Below are 15,665 nucleotides of genomic sequence, written 5' to 3' on the forward strand. Positions count from 1 at the left end.
TATAATTATTAGCTAATGTTAGGATATTTTAATTGTGAACAGTCAAATGTTAACAAGCTCTACAGCTTGCATAAACATTGTTTAACAAGGTAAAGTCATTATCGCACTTCAGTAGGGCCACACAGATTGGACTCATTCATTACTCTTCAGATGGTGATGGTACTGTCTTGTTATTCAGAGTAAAATCCTGTACAACTCTAACTTCACCATGAAATTTACCATGAGTGCTAACACATGCTGTGAGGAGAAACAGTGATCTAAGTCCCATGTACCTGCCACATAGCCCCCTGCTGGGTGGCTGGAAGCTGGGGAGTGAAAGAAAAAAGGTAGAGAACAGCAAGACACAGGTTAGTCACTTATGTGGTTTTTAGGTCAATGCTTTTCATTCTTTTTTCCTCTCGTACGTTTGTAATATTATAATCTGGTTGTGGCTAAGGCATTCACTGAGGGTGAAGTAGCTGTGCACCCTATAATTAAGTGTGAACTAGCTTCACTGAAGTGTGGAAATGACTTCATAAATATCCAGATGTCTGATGGGGAAGGTTTTATTATAAGCTATAAGAAACCTGACTGTGAGGTTTGATTTGTCATTGTTCTGGATTTAGTGTAGAAATATGCATTATGTTGTTAACTGTTAAAGCTAAGTTATGAAGCTAATTTTATACCTTTTTTAAAAAAAAATAATAAATATTGCATTGTTTAAGAATCCTGTCTGTAGCAGTGTGCTGCTTGGTAACTTGGAGCGTATGTACAATTAGCATCCAGCACTCTTCACAGGCTTGATGTAAGCAAGGGCACAAGTAGGGTGACAGGCTAATAGACTTGTTTGCACAAGTCTTTGTTTGCTCATGAAGTGGTGGGTTAAGAAGTACCAGCCTCAGCTTCTTTGCTGTTTCTTTTCTTTTGTTAAACCAATCCATGTTTTATTTGAGAAAGACTTCATTTTTGTTGTGTGCTTTTTCCCTCGTTATATTGGCTGCTGGGTTAGCTATACAGAATATGACCGGGCATGATAGTAAGGAGCTGATTAGCAAGGTGTTCTTTTGGTTCCTGGAACTCTCAAGCAAGGAGGAGAAGGTGATAACTGTTTTGTCGGCATGACAGCTATGCCGAGATAAGCAGAGATCCTTCGCTGCTTGGGAGGGGAGAGCAAATGATAGAAAAGGGGAAAGGAGGCTTATTCCTGTGCTCGAGTTGTTGCCTGTGGGGCGCGTTAGCAGCTTTACTGTGCTGCTTTCGAACATGACAGGTAGAAATATAAGGAACCAGTGAGTATACCAACATGTGCTCTGTAGAAGAATCTGGAAGATGTGTCTGTTTTGTGAGAATGTATAGAATGGAGGACAGGACTTCACCAGCAGCCCGATCAAATCTATTGTGTAACTGCAGAGAAAAAAACGAAGCATCTATGTAGAACAAGTTTGAGTCTGCAGTGCAGAAAAGTCTTATTAAGGATTCAGCTTTAAATCAAGCTGTGAAAATCTCAGACATGTAAGACTGTAAACACTGACATGGGCCTTTCGTCTTTTTTTTGTTTATAAAAGTGCAATTTTACAGATCTGTTGGCTGCTGGTTAAAGTTCTCTCACAACTTGCTGCAAATGATATGATGCGTTTTCAGTGAGGGGCTGACATACTAGTGTAAGATTCATAATATTCATTCATAACAGCTTAAAAAAAACTGTTGGCATCACAAATTTGTTGGTGACACAACAATGGGCTAGTTTTCACATGTCAGCATAGCTAATTAAAATTAAACTGAAAAACATTAAGGCCCTATCAGTATTTTTTTCTTGTAAGATGATACATTGAAGAACTGTTAAACAGTCTGGAATAATCAGCACAATAATCATCAACTAAGCTGATGTCGACTGACACATTATTCCAAATGTCTAACACAGCAGTATGTCAGCCTCTTCCAGGTTTTCATGCATTGCTGTAGCTTGTTTTTGTTGTAGCCTGTCCTTTCTCCCCCGACAACAGCGCCGCATCTTTTGACCTGACCTTCTGCTGTCATTACCGTCTGCTTGAAACTATGAAAATCAAATTTCATCTCCTGACTTTGAGAGCTCACACTAACTTGAGCTTTTGGCTTCTTGGCTTCTGATCTTAACGTTCTTCTCTTCATACTTCTTGAATCTTATCACTATGTAAGGAAAATTTCAAACGTTCCGAACTTCAAGGATTTTTCTTTTTCTTCAGATTGCTGTGAAAAACCAAGGTAGGAAATATGATACTGGGTAGCAATGAAATGGGTGCTCCAGATCCCGAGATATTTCAACATGTTTACCTTGGATGCAGACGACTTGCAGTTGCATACTCTTACCAATAGGGTTATGGGTTGTGCAACAAAACCTATATAGATCCTGCTTGTTTGTCTTTTTGCACAATCACAATAAATCTGGGATAAACAAGTGTTTGGGTCGCCTAACTCTAACAGAAAAAGTTTAAATGCATGTGATCAATAGAAGAAATATGGTGAGCAAAAATAAATGACAAAGACCCCTCTTTATCTCGCAGTAGGAAGGAGAGATATAGCGCACGCACAATCACACTTCGGTGTTACTGGCCACACAAACAGACTTAATAAAAAAGATATGTGATTGCCACTGCTTTTCATTCTCTGTGGGGAATAAAATAATGCATAATTATTTCAGTAATCATTCTTGCGCTGTTGTTTGTAAAAGAGCTTTCTTGGTGGCCATAGTAGACAAAGCTTAGAGGGTCTTTGGGTGATTAATCACTCTCTGCATGTACACTACACTCCTCTACACAAACACATAAAACAGAGTGGTGCAAACATGCACAGTCCCACACCTACAGCTTAATTCAGTCGCACAAGAACACAGTAAGAGACGTGTTTCACGTGGTGAATATTTTTCAGTGGAAAAAGCTCGAGTCATTTCCGGAGTCCAGTCCCAGAGTCGTTTGTTTCACTCTAGGTGGAAAGGTTATCAGAATTATTGACACTGCAGTTATTATTTATGAATGCAGATTCACAGTTCACTGGAGAAGATATTACATACAGATAGAAGCGATTCCATAACAGCGTATGTGTCGTACCAGATAAAGTGAGGCTATTTGTCTCTATTGGATATTATTACCTGTTGGGCGTCAGCCAATCATATCCACTACCTGGGATGCGAGGAAGCGAAAACACAGAGAAAAAACATTTAAAGTTAAATGTATTGTTTTTTTTCCTTTCATGTTTAATTAAATTATTGTTTTTCAAAAAAAATGTGTATTTATTGAATACTTTTAATACTTTACTTTCCCATCTGAATGTGAGAATTTTGGAACTCGTGGAGTTTTGGTGTCATGCTATCTGCAAGATGTCTCTTTATTTGTTTTGAGCGTTTCTACTAGCAATTTAGGGCAGGGTGAAGTTGGCATGTTCTTCCTGTGTCTGAGGGGGTTCTCTCTGGGTACATTGGCTTCCTCCCACAGGTTGAAGACATGCATGTGAGTTCTGCATAATTGGTCATTCAAAATTAGCCCTAAGGGTAAGTGGTTGTCTATGTCTATGTCTGTCTTCTTGCCCTATGACAGCTGGCTCCACCCCCCTCGTATGTCTCTTGATTGGATAAGAGGAAGAAAATAGATGGATGGTTTAGTACAATTGCCTGCTTGCTGAAGTTGTTTCCGTAAGTGGCACTGAAGCGATTTCATTTAGACTTAGCAGCTGACACTGATACTGATGTTATAGAAAAGAAATGTGACGCTGTAGACATTTAATTTCCCTGTGACAGAAAGTTGATATTGGATCTGGTCAATGTAGCCCGTGTTAACAATGTTTCCTGTTACCCCTACCTCACCATCCCCACACCATCCGAGGTAAGGGGATGGTCTGTCACTCAGTCATGCCGGATACATTTTTTTTCTAGTTTGTGTGATGCAGTTCTTCTGAGCAGATATCTGAAGTAATTGAAACATTTAATATTTATAGAGCAGGTCTCATTCTGCTGAATAGTATTGTTTTTGCTTCTTCAGTGACCTTCAGTGGTCAGTTTAGTCTGGCAGGCCTACAGCACTGCACTTTAGGAAAACAGTTGGGGGGGGGGGGTGTTAATAAATGAAATATGGCTGAAGGGAATGATGAGGTACAAATGAAATTGGCACTTGGCATTTCTCAACAGGCTTTACTTTGTTGGAAGCACCTCTGAGACACAGGCGCTCCAACAGTGTTTTGTATCTCTTTTTTCCTACGTCGCTCTTTTTTTTCTCCTGTTCTCATTAACAGTAGAAACAGACTGGGTCTGCTGTAATGCTCAAAAACACATCACATTCATCTAGAACTGCAGGTTGTTTCCAGCACTGTAACACTATGTTTGTGCACGCAGATGCATTTGTGGAGCAGCAAATAATAAAAAAGCTCATACCCCTTCTTTCACACACACATACACGCACATACACATACCAGAGAGCATTTGTTATTCCGCTGCAGCCTGCAGTGATTGACTGGTCTATTTGTCTCTGCATAGCGTATAAGTGGGCCACTTGGTATTCTGCCTTATTCATCTGGAACCAACTCAGACAGAGATGCTGTGTAAGAGCGTGTGGAACGAGGACTTTGTTTCTCTCTTGCTCTTTCATTTTTCTGTTTATGTGAGTGAGAGAACAACGGAGAGAAAACGAGACGGAGAGGGATGGAGAGGAAGAGCCAGGGAGGAGATGCTCTGTTTGTGCAGTTCTTTGTGTGGCTATATGCACTGGTTGGGCATTAGCACAAAACTTGCATGTGTACAACGAATCCAGCTGCGAGGCCATAGTGTCAGGCATACTAATCGAGCACAGAGTGCCAGTTTGTTTGCATTGCTGCTGGTTTCAATCTGCCTCCTCTCCCTATATCTCATCTCGATTTATTTTCTCCATTAACATTCCCACACGCAGCATGAAAAACGACCTCATCAGAATGCTTTTGTGGTACAAAAGATTGCCACTGAAATTGGACTTTCTATCTAGAGTCTTTGTGAACTCTGCACACAATTTGTCTTTTATTTTTTTGTTGCGTTGCTTCTTTATAATTTGTAAAATACATATTTGCATGTAATTTCTAACAAACAATTATTTATTCCAAGTTCTGTAATCATTGTTACATTTCTTTGCACCGATATGTGAACACTATCTGGTTTTCAGCATGCATTTTTTTAAATTTTCTCGAGGCTCTTACTTATATCACCATATGAGTAAGCAAATAAGTTGACTTCAAGAATTCTAAAGGGACCAAATGCAGATCGATAAGTGTTGTGTTTCTTGCTTCAGCTAGCCTACTGTTAATGTTTGATGAGCTTGATAGGTTTAAACAAGCACTGGTCACGGCAAGTTCCTCTTGTCGTCTCTCTTTACCGAACTTTAATGAAAGCCGATCACTGAAATGCATTCGCTCTCCTCCGCTCCACCAACTCTACAGGTGATCGTTTGCTTGGTACTTCAGTCGAAAGGCAAACCAACAGCAAAAACAAAAAGCTTTAAAAAAACGAAATAAAAAAAAACCCAATGATGGCTGCTGGTCTCCGGAGCAAGACAGAATCCTGCCTCACTATGTGTAATGCACTTGGTTTAGGCTTAACATCGATTGTCATGCCACTTGTTGTGATGAAGGTCACACTACCTTCAGCATGGACAGCGTGTCCTCAACGCAGCATGGATCAGGACAGACTTAAGGGGAGGCTTTAGCCCTCTCACATTCTCATCACCAGCTAACTCAGTCCAAGCTCAGGAGCAGGGGTGCCCAATCCCGGTCCTCGAGAGCTACTATCCTGCAGCTTTTAGATGCATCCCTACTCCAACACAGCTGAATCAAATGGTTTGATCTCTTCAGCATGCCATCATGTTTGGCAAAGGCCTGATAACAAGCCATTCATTTGATTCAGGTGTGTGGGAACAAGGATGCATCTAAAAGCTGCAGGACGGTAGCTCTCGAGGACCGGGATTGGGCACCCCTGCTCAGGAGGAATGAGTAAGCAGACCGGCAAAATAGAGGGGAAAAAAAGTCTCCCACAAACCTCCTGATCCAACCACGGATCCAAGAAGACATCCAAAAGAAAGACATAAAAGCCAACTGCCTTTCACGTTGTAACAGCAGTCTGGCGAGGAAGGAGCGGCTAGCCGGTCCAGCGGGCATGTGGTGTGGAGGTTAGCCGGATAACACGGAACCAGTCGGTTAAATCCAATAACAGACCTTTATTCGCCGTCAGAAACATTACACTTTATAAGCCAGGTCTCCTCGGCTGTACTCGTCCGAACCTACATGCGCGGGGATTGGTACCACCAGCGCCAGCTTGTCACAACAGTAAGTAAGGTGCTTTCTTGGAGCATGGAACATGAGCAGCATGAAATGGCTGCCGCTAACAACTCACACACCCACTAGGAGACCCCCACAGCTACTACAATAGTTGGGCAACCCCCCCTAGTGGTGCTATAACCCAAAAGGTTTGTTACAACGTGTGACTGGGTCTCACTTTTTTTTTTTTTTTTTTGTTATATTCTCTGTAGCATTGCATTATCATTTAATGCTTGGATTTGGTATTCATTCCTCCCACCCCTTTCTGTGACTACCATCTTCTCTCTGCACTGTTGGCCAGCTGGTCCCAAAGTGCCGCTGTTTGGACCTCGCGATTAACCGCCACCTCATTAAGCCAGAAACACAGTGTGAATCCTGAATAATTACTTTACTTTTTTTCTCTTTCGTGCCCATAAATACACACACAGAGACCCACAACAAGCTCCCTCTCCACTTTTCAGTAGTGGGCTGCTTTAAAAACTAGATGGAGAGAGACCAGGGAGGCTGCAGCTATCTTCCCATTTGCAGACACGGGGGGTGAAAGTATGGGCAGAGAAATGAAAGTATGGATAGAAAGCAGTGGAAAATAGAGTGTGAGTGAGTAATGAAATAGTGTTTGGGCATGCAAATGCTTTTTTGGCTTCTGCAAAAGAGGGCAGTGCTAAGCCCATTGGACTTTAGAAGTCACTATTTCAAGAGCTTGAAGGGGATTGGTTGAGGGTTGATGCCCACATTATGTGGCCTGTGGTGCATAAGACTTAGGTAGTGAGTGGAATACTTGCACTATGTTAATTCAAAATTTCAACGAGTGTGTAAATGTTTTAAGAACTCTGAATACGTGCAATACATGACAAAGCGTGTAGCTCGCTGTGGAGGTAGATATTAAATATTACAATGGCAGTAGTTCTCATTTAATTCATCTGTTTAGCTGTGAGCACAGTTTTAGAAAACTATTGTAGATTTTCTAAACCCTTTCTGCTAAGATCATTAACTTCAAGTTTCAGCAAACATCTCTTTTCCCCAGTGTCTGTCTGTCTGTGAGCCTGGCAGCTTTGGCAGGTAGGCCAGACTTAATATCTGTTACTTCCTTTGTTCACACTTTTTTAGTAGCGGCCAAGTGCCAATATACTGAACCTGACTGAACTGAGTGGTACAGATACAGTACACGTTCTTCCAATCTGCCATTCATTGTTCTCAGCTTCGGTTTCAGTTTATGATTTTCAAACACATTCAAACATTTCAAGAAGTGTAAATGATCAGTTTCTGGAGCATAGAATGTGTTTCTGCCTTTCTGTAAATTAAGGAAATGAATGTTTGCACTGCAAACCTTTGGCCATGCAGAAGAAGCTCATCTCTGGAAGAAGATATCGTCTTCCCTGGCATGAATGACAGCTTCAGGACGAATAGATGCCCAATTTTCATCAGTCATCGGTAGTGCTGACTACCTGAAATAATAGCCAGTGCTTTAGGAGTGGCTCTGCATCCAAAATACTTGAAATATTGGACAACACTGGCAACATATTGGATTTCGTCGGAGGAAATGCTGCGATGCTAGGCGGTTTCTCACTTCCTGCACACTCACACACATGAAAACACATAAGAAACTCAGCGGAGAATGTCAGTGTTTCCTGAGGGCATCCGCACAGAGGGAGACCTTTACTCAAGCTGACATAGCAGATCATCAGGACTGACGTGTACACACACGGATGCACACGCATGCATACAAACGCACACCTTTCTTGTATTTATCCCAGTGGGGGTTGAGCTGTCGATAAGTTGAGCTGACAGTCTCCCCTTCACCTTGTCCTTCGTCTCCTTTCTCCTGTCCCTTTCCTCCACTTCTCTAGCTCCTTGCCCTTTATACCCCGTACAACCCCAATTACACTCTTTTTCCACTGGTGCTCCCCGTAGGCTGGGGAAAATCCCATGTTGCTGGTAACGGGGATTAAGCTTTTAAAGCATGAGAAAGTTAAACATTAATACTAGGATGTTAGAGTAATTGTGGTCTTTCAAGTCTATTCAACCCTGACGACTTCATTCAGGGTAAAATATGAACAAAGTTTATGGGATATATACGTGGAGGCCATCCTACCATAAACCATTCAGAATTTGTATTGTCCCCATACATTTTTAGAGATAAAGATTATTGTAATTAATTAAAAGTGAATTTGCTCAACCTTGAGTTTTACTTCTTTTGTCTGCAAAATTAACAGAAGTAAAATCGGTTTTAGAAAAAAGTAACGCAGGTTGAGCTTCTTGCTGGAAGAATCATTAGACACAGCGTGTCTTTGAACTCTTTTGGTGTCCTTGAACAAGAATCCTTTATTTGCACACTCTCCAGAAATAACAATTGATTATGTGTTAGCAAGAGGCTTAAACTGGGTTTTGAAAACATGCGCTTCATTTGAAGCCAAGATTTAACTCCTCAGACATTGTTCCCTCCTCAGTGAAAAAAAGGGAAATGAGACATCTAGTGCATGCGTAATTGCAATAAAGGAGCAAGAGAAACATGTGCCACGAATTCTGGTATTTGTTTAGCAGTTTTGTGTCAGGTTGACTGGAATAATCACAGAAAATTACAAAAAGCACAAGAATCGCATTTAGTTTCATATTCTGATGTATTCAGGGCATGTACACAATCAAGTGTGCTGTTCATGAACTGTATGTAAATGTCTACCTACTGTCAAATGTATCACAACTGAATTAGTGGAAATAGGCCGTATTGTTCCGGTAACTGTCTTGTTAACAATAATGAGCTCTCAAGAACATAAGATATGTCTAAGTAGGTTTATTCCTGTGCTTTCTCAGTACAAGAGGTTTAACCTGCAAGATGTGTACATATTAAGTGAACATGCTCTTACAGTATATTCAAACAAATCAGGAAAGTCATTGTAGCATAAACTCACTCCTACCTGAACACTGGTTTATATGTTTTGTACTCACATCTTCTCCTCTATTTCAAAACACCAGTAATAGAATTGCTCGAGCAACACAGCCCAGTAGCCATTTTAAAACCGGCCCTTAATCTGTTGCCCAGTGAGCTGATAAATGATAGTGGCCACGGAGGATGATAAATCAGGAATATCCCTCACTGCCCTTCTATTTCAGAAAAAACAGAACAAAGAAACCTGTACTTTGATGCACACTGTACAGCTTTACAGCCTTTGGAACCATATTATTAACCCCACGGTGTAATTTTATGTCATTTCATTGCTATTCTGTGCAAACGTAAGTATTTCAGCTTAATTTATTACTTCATTCACAAACTAATTTTTCAAATCTCCAGTATATGTACGCCTGATTTCCCCGACTCAAAGTGTTCGACTCAGTGGCGGTATGTGCGCGTGGTGTATGTGCTTCTATGTCCCTCTGTGTGTTTTATGTCGGTACTATATTGAGATGTGCTGTGTTGAGTCTCTCCACATTATCATACATGTTTCTTTTCGGCGTCTTTGATTTCTGTACTCTGACGGGTAACGTGGGGATGGGCCAAGTACAGATGAGAGCAAGCAAAAGACAGAGAGCATGCGAAGATGTAGACGGGGACGCCTGCAGAGAGGGAGAGAGAGATGGCACTGGTTTCAAAGCCTCCCTTTCCTTAGCTGTCGAGGGAAAGTTTGACTTTCACATTTGGAATGTATAATCAAGTCAGCCTGCTCTTATCCTTCTAAACGAAGTCCCCTAACAATCTGACACAAGACAAATTTTGTATTTTTAAATTTCAGTTCTATATTTCATGTTCAGTACTTAGCAGGCATTGATGCTGACTTTGTAAGGCACACAAGCTTATTTTTTCTGATTTTATCTGTTGCTTTTTTAGCAAATCCAGCTCAGTAAAGCATTTGTGTCCAAGCAGAGCCCCATCATCATCATCATCATCATCATACCAAACTGATTAATGCATTAATTAAACCCCTTGACTCTATTTATCTTTAGATAATTATGATTCAATGTAAAGTTGTGTTTCCTGCTTCAGGAATTTATTGTGTACATTTCTAATGCATGTACTTAAGGTATAGTCACATCTAATTAGTGTTACTAGTCTGCTAATAACACACATTTCTTCACACTTGTGTCATTGTATATGCTTACTACACCCCATTGCACAGTTGTTGGTTTATTTTTATTATGATGATTTTTCTGTTCACCAGAATTTTTTATCGTCTTTATCTTTTGCGTTTCTTGACACACAAATCAAGCAGAGCAGGGCCAGGCATATGTATATAACAAAGTAGACAGGTGTCCTTGAGCAAGGCAGAAACCCCATTAATAACCCCCAATGATGACAGGCCGCTCCTCTCTGAATGCAGCCATTCTAACCCAAGTTGAAAGTATATCGCTGTAAAGTTGAGAATGCATGCATTTCAGCAAATCTGTTAGCGGCACTTCTAAGAGAATCAAGAAGAGTTTTATTCCCATTTTTGATGCTGCTGGAGGATTTGACCCATCTCCATAAATCATCTTTTGGCTGAACATCCAGCTTTGCATTCTCTCTCTGACTAGAAAAGTATTTGTCTTATGATTTCAAAAGGTTCTGTCTTCTTTTTTTTTTTGCTTTACCGGCTAAAAAGTAAGCCAGAACCTCTTCTCCGCTCTCTTGTCTCCCTGTGCTTGGCACTTCGTGTATTATTCATGGCAAGTCTGTTCTTTGTAAATAGAGTAGCTCAGGCTGCCCAGTCAGCTGGCATGTATCGGAGGGACCACAGGCAGGCCTGACAAAACATTTCTACTGTAAGAGCTTTTAAAAGCAAAGGTGGGAGGGAAATGGGCAGAATAATGACAGTGAAACAAAACGCTATATCAACATTAAGACTACACTCCCACCGCAGAAACGCACATGCACACAACCAGGAGCCTTGGTGAGCACTGGCTAAACAAACAAGACCTGAAAACTAATTTATGCCTCTACTTTTCCAAAAAGTCGAAAATGTGCTTACAGCAGCAGTACTCTTGAATAATGTATTTGCATCGTGCTTGTCAATTTGTATAGTGCTTTGTCATTCCTAATTCATTCCCTTCACTCAGTAATAGAACAAAGTATTTTCAAACTCTGGCAAATTGGAGATCGAGATATAGTCGAGTGTTTCTGAGGTATAAACATATTATGTCATTCATCACGATTATAAAGCTTACTTTTTCCTTGCACCGTCTTAAATATTTATTCCACTTTTTCTTTCCTAAACAAAATGTTTTCACCATCTGGCAGTTCAACTAGTTCATATATCAAGATATAAGTTGCACGTAAAAACAGATTAGCAAGTAATGGAAACTTTCAGGCCTCTTGTTGAAATTGCCCTGCTTGCCCGTGTGCTAAGAAATTCGCTTGCAGAGATGCACTAAATGTACAGAGTAGAGATGGCACGTTACCACTATTTTATGTCCGATACCGATATCATAAATTTGGATATCGGCCGATACCGATATGAATCCGATATAGTGTTTTTTAATCAATAAAACTGTTTGTTTTTTTATATCTTGCTGCATTTTGTATAAGTTCAAACTCAAATTTAAAAACAAAACAAAAGACTAAAGCTATTCTGTTATACCTGTATGCAAAAAATACACTGCACCCAAAATATTTCATAGTTCAGCAATACTGATCAATCTAATAAACTTAACCTTCTCCATCCTCCCTATTCTGGTATTTTAAAGAGTAAGCAACCTAACTAATAGGGTTGCAAACTCCCAGCAAAAAAAAAAAAAATGCACAGAAATCAATTATTTTTCAAGAATAATTAAATAGATTCAACATCTTTCTTCAACAGAACTGCAGACTGCACAGATGGTATCTTCCCAAAAGGAAAAAGTACTAGCTTACTAGGGTATATTACTGCATTTCGTTGCCCTGTACCTGTGCATGTGCAATGACAATAAAGTTGAATTCTATTCTATTCTATTCTATATTAGACTTAACAGTTACTATATACAGTAATGGACTTCTATACATTTTACATCAGATTAAAACTTTGGTTGTAAGATTCAGATAATTATTTATTAAAAGCTAGACATTTTAAATGAGAATAAGAAAGAAAAGTATGTCTTTGTGCCCCCTTTTCCCTGTTCATGCCCTATCGGCCCCCTGGCTAAACTTTGCTAGATCCGCCCCTGCACAGTTACCAGCCGTCAGCTGCGTAGAAAAAGATCCTGGTGTTGCAAGTAATATTAAATAAATTCTAACAACAGATTATCAAGGTTAAACGTGCTGCTGTTGTTCAGCCGCTGGTTTCCTCTTTCTGGCGCGAAGTGGGCGGTAAACAAGAGAGACGGACTCGCGACAGAAAAGCCGATCAGCTGATCATTGATTGAAGTAGCAGCAGGAGTTAAGCGGTTGTTAAGCTTAACGCTGGAATGCTTTGCAAACATTCAGAGATGAACTTACACACTTGCTTTACTTCTCTCTGGGATAACTTTCTCTGAGATGAAATGGTGTAGGTAGTGAGGCTCCAAATGCTCAACCAGACACGCCACAGCCACTCTATCATGTGAGCATAATGCTCCGACGTGCTACATTTATGAGCTGAGTTATGCTATGTCGCAAGTTTTGTGAGGTGCTTTTTTGATATTTGATATTTACATTTTTTATTTCTCTCCAATATCCGATCCAGTAATTTAGGTCAGTATCGGACCGATACCGATATGTAATATCGGATCGGTCCATCTCTAGTACAGAGGCCATTCTTTTCTGTGATCTACCTGCTTTAACATAGTGGGCTAATCAATGACATAATTCCTAATGTAGCTGCATATAAAGCCACATAAACCTAAAGACACACACCTTTAGCCAAAAGTTGTTTTACTGGTCTGTAGAAGACGTGTGGATCGACATGCCGGTGCAGTTGCTGTGATGCTATGATATGAGTGAAACAATTTATCCCTAGAGCATACTTAACCATAGAAGAGGAGGTAAAAAGTATCAATTATAACTATATTTATTATGTAAATAACTAATATTTAGGAGAAAAGAGATGAGCATGTGTCAGAGCAGCTATAATGATCCTGGTTTAAATTTTCTGTGGACTGAGACAGATGAGCGAACATCTGTGTGATCAGTGAGCAGACAGATAATCCTTAAAGGCTTTTGTAGTGGCAAAAGTTAAAGACATTCAGATCATGCTAATACAAAAGGCTCCACCTGATCTTTTCAAGCCTGACCCAAATTTTTAGAACTTCCCAGGAGATGGGCCAGCTCCCAAAATCCTTCACAAAGAGGAATGGACTTCCTCACATACCATACAGGGAATGAGTGATTGTAAATACCTCACACAAGCCAAGCAAGGTAAAAAACGAACTGCAGCTCAAAAATGAGAAAGTAAGAGTTTGTCTCCAGTGACTGCTGAATCATAAAATAAATTTGGCATGTCTGTTAAGATCACAATGCTTACATTTCCAGAAACCGGGGATGATGAGGAATATGCAACTCCCAGCCGTGTTGCGGGTCAGTGAGTGGAACTGCGTAATTGAAGCTCTGGTCAGTGATTTGGTGAAAGTGTCTTTTGAACAAATCTTTTTAATGACCTGTTTCAAGTGAAGAAAGAAAGTGTACTTTATACAGGTCTACAGACCAGTAAAACAACTTGTGAAGCAGGACCTTTTAGAAAGAACCGCTTTGCACATCGCTACTCAGTTCTGAGATTAACCCTAAGGCTGTTTAAATGTAGCCGAGTTGCTGAGAAAGACAAGTGAGGAGTCGGAATAATTTCTGTCTGTCTCACCCCCAGCAAACCCAACAGTCACCCCATACACACAGCCATCACCACCACCACCATGGTCCCCTGCAGTTAAATTTAGCTGTTCTAATTCCTGTTGTCACCTCTACAGACTCTGCCAATGGCTCTGGCTTTATTTTCCTCCCACCTTAACATATCTTTGTATTTCAGCATTTCTTTTCTCTCTTTTCCCCTCATCTGGCAATGATATAAATGCTATAATTTTATTCAAAGTGTAATCAGCTTAGTGTGTTTTTGTGCAAATCACTGTTCATTAATTAAGGACCTAAGCTGCTAGGTTGACCTGAATTATTAACCTTGGATTATCAGGCTCTCTGGTGTTTTAATGGAACAAAACTTGTATATTAAAATCTTATGAAAATAGACATTAAATAGCATCTGGGTGTTTAAATTAGACCGAGGAATGCATCCTGTCTTCTGTATCGCATCATTGGGAAATAAGGGTCGTCCTTTCCAAACATCTTTGCAGTTTCCTTGGCAGAATAAAAAAAATTTTTTTTCTGTGAAGTCTTTGTGGAAAATCATAAAGTATTACGCTATAAGAGATGCAATTCTGCTTTCCTTCAATGATTTTCTGTTTTAATGTGAGCTTGACTTTCCAATACAAGGCTTACAGACTACTAAATTGGCCTATCTTCCCAACTTGCCACAGATGGAGCATGCATGAGTTGTCTGCATGCAGGCATTAAGACTGCTTCGATCTAAAAACCCATCAGTGTGACATTCCCCATTGTGCAAATGTCTACGCATGCTCACTCCCACACCCTCCCTTTGGGCGCGCACACACGTAGTCAGGGACACACAGCCTAATAAATATTGCCTCCCTATTTTGTGTCATTCCACTCCCTGGAGAGAGGCCTCTATCGACAAGCCAGCACAGCTTTACCTGATCAATAGTCTCTTTTCTCTCGTTCTCCCTTTTCTGTCTCCCCTTCTCCCCGCACGTCTCGCATATATCTCAACTCCCTGTTCTCCTTCTGATCTTGCAGCTGAATTACTTCAAATCTTGAGCATATATCCACAGAAACACAAAAGCTCTGATCAGCCCCGCTTGGTTTTATTTTTAATCAATTATTTTATACCAAGCAGCTGGCAGAAGGGAAAAAAGAAGCTGACAAAGAAGGGGGATGGGTGCTTATTGTAAAGCAGAGAATTTTTCACATAGCAAGGTTCACGTTGCTTCATCCCAGATGTGCACAGCCAGCTGCCATCAGCAGCACTAGAATGTGTTGCTTGGGAAAAGGCCAAAGGGTCACATGAAACCTTTTAAGTCAAACAAGGCTGAGTAAGGTTCTTGTGCTCTGCCTCTCGCTCCCTTATGAATAGTCTATAAAGCCTGGAGCCCCTTGCTTGCATACACGCACTTGCATACTGGAAATGTAGATGGCTCAGCCGGCTTCATACATATGCAGAAACAATGTGTTTGTCTTATCTCGTGATTCACATTGTGCCCGTCGGTACTGAAGTGCTTCATGATTCAGTGGAATCCATAATAACAGATGAATGAACTCTATTTATAGTGATTATTGGCAATGATATAATTAGTAGTAATACAGATGTTGCTTCCTAAGAATGAAAACAGCAACAAAAAAGAACTCCAAATTCATTTTCCGTCAATCAGATTATCTGTGAAGTTAATCTGCTTTGAAATTCGTC

General features: G+C 40.3%; 1 protein-coding gene across 6 annotated transcripts in view; it reads left to right on the plus strand.

Moving 5' to 3' along the window:
- Positions 1-15,665, plus strand: part of nrxn2b (neurexin 2b) — a 719,066-nt gene that overhangs the window by 421,808 nt on the left and 281,593 nt on the right. The window lies entirely within an intron of this gene.

This window comes from Aulonocara sp. 'chitande type north' Nkhata Bay, linkage group LG3 (assembly GCF_057382095.1).
Source record: "Aulonocara sp. 'chitande type north' Nkhata Bay isolate Kocher_YH1m ecotype deep benthic linkage group LG3, A_spYH_male_GT1.1, whole genome shotgun sequence".
Lineage (NCBI taxonomy): Eukaryota > Metazoa > Chordata > Actinopteri > Cichliformes > Cichlidae > Aulonocara > Aulonocara sp. 'chitande type north' Nkhata Bay.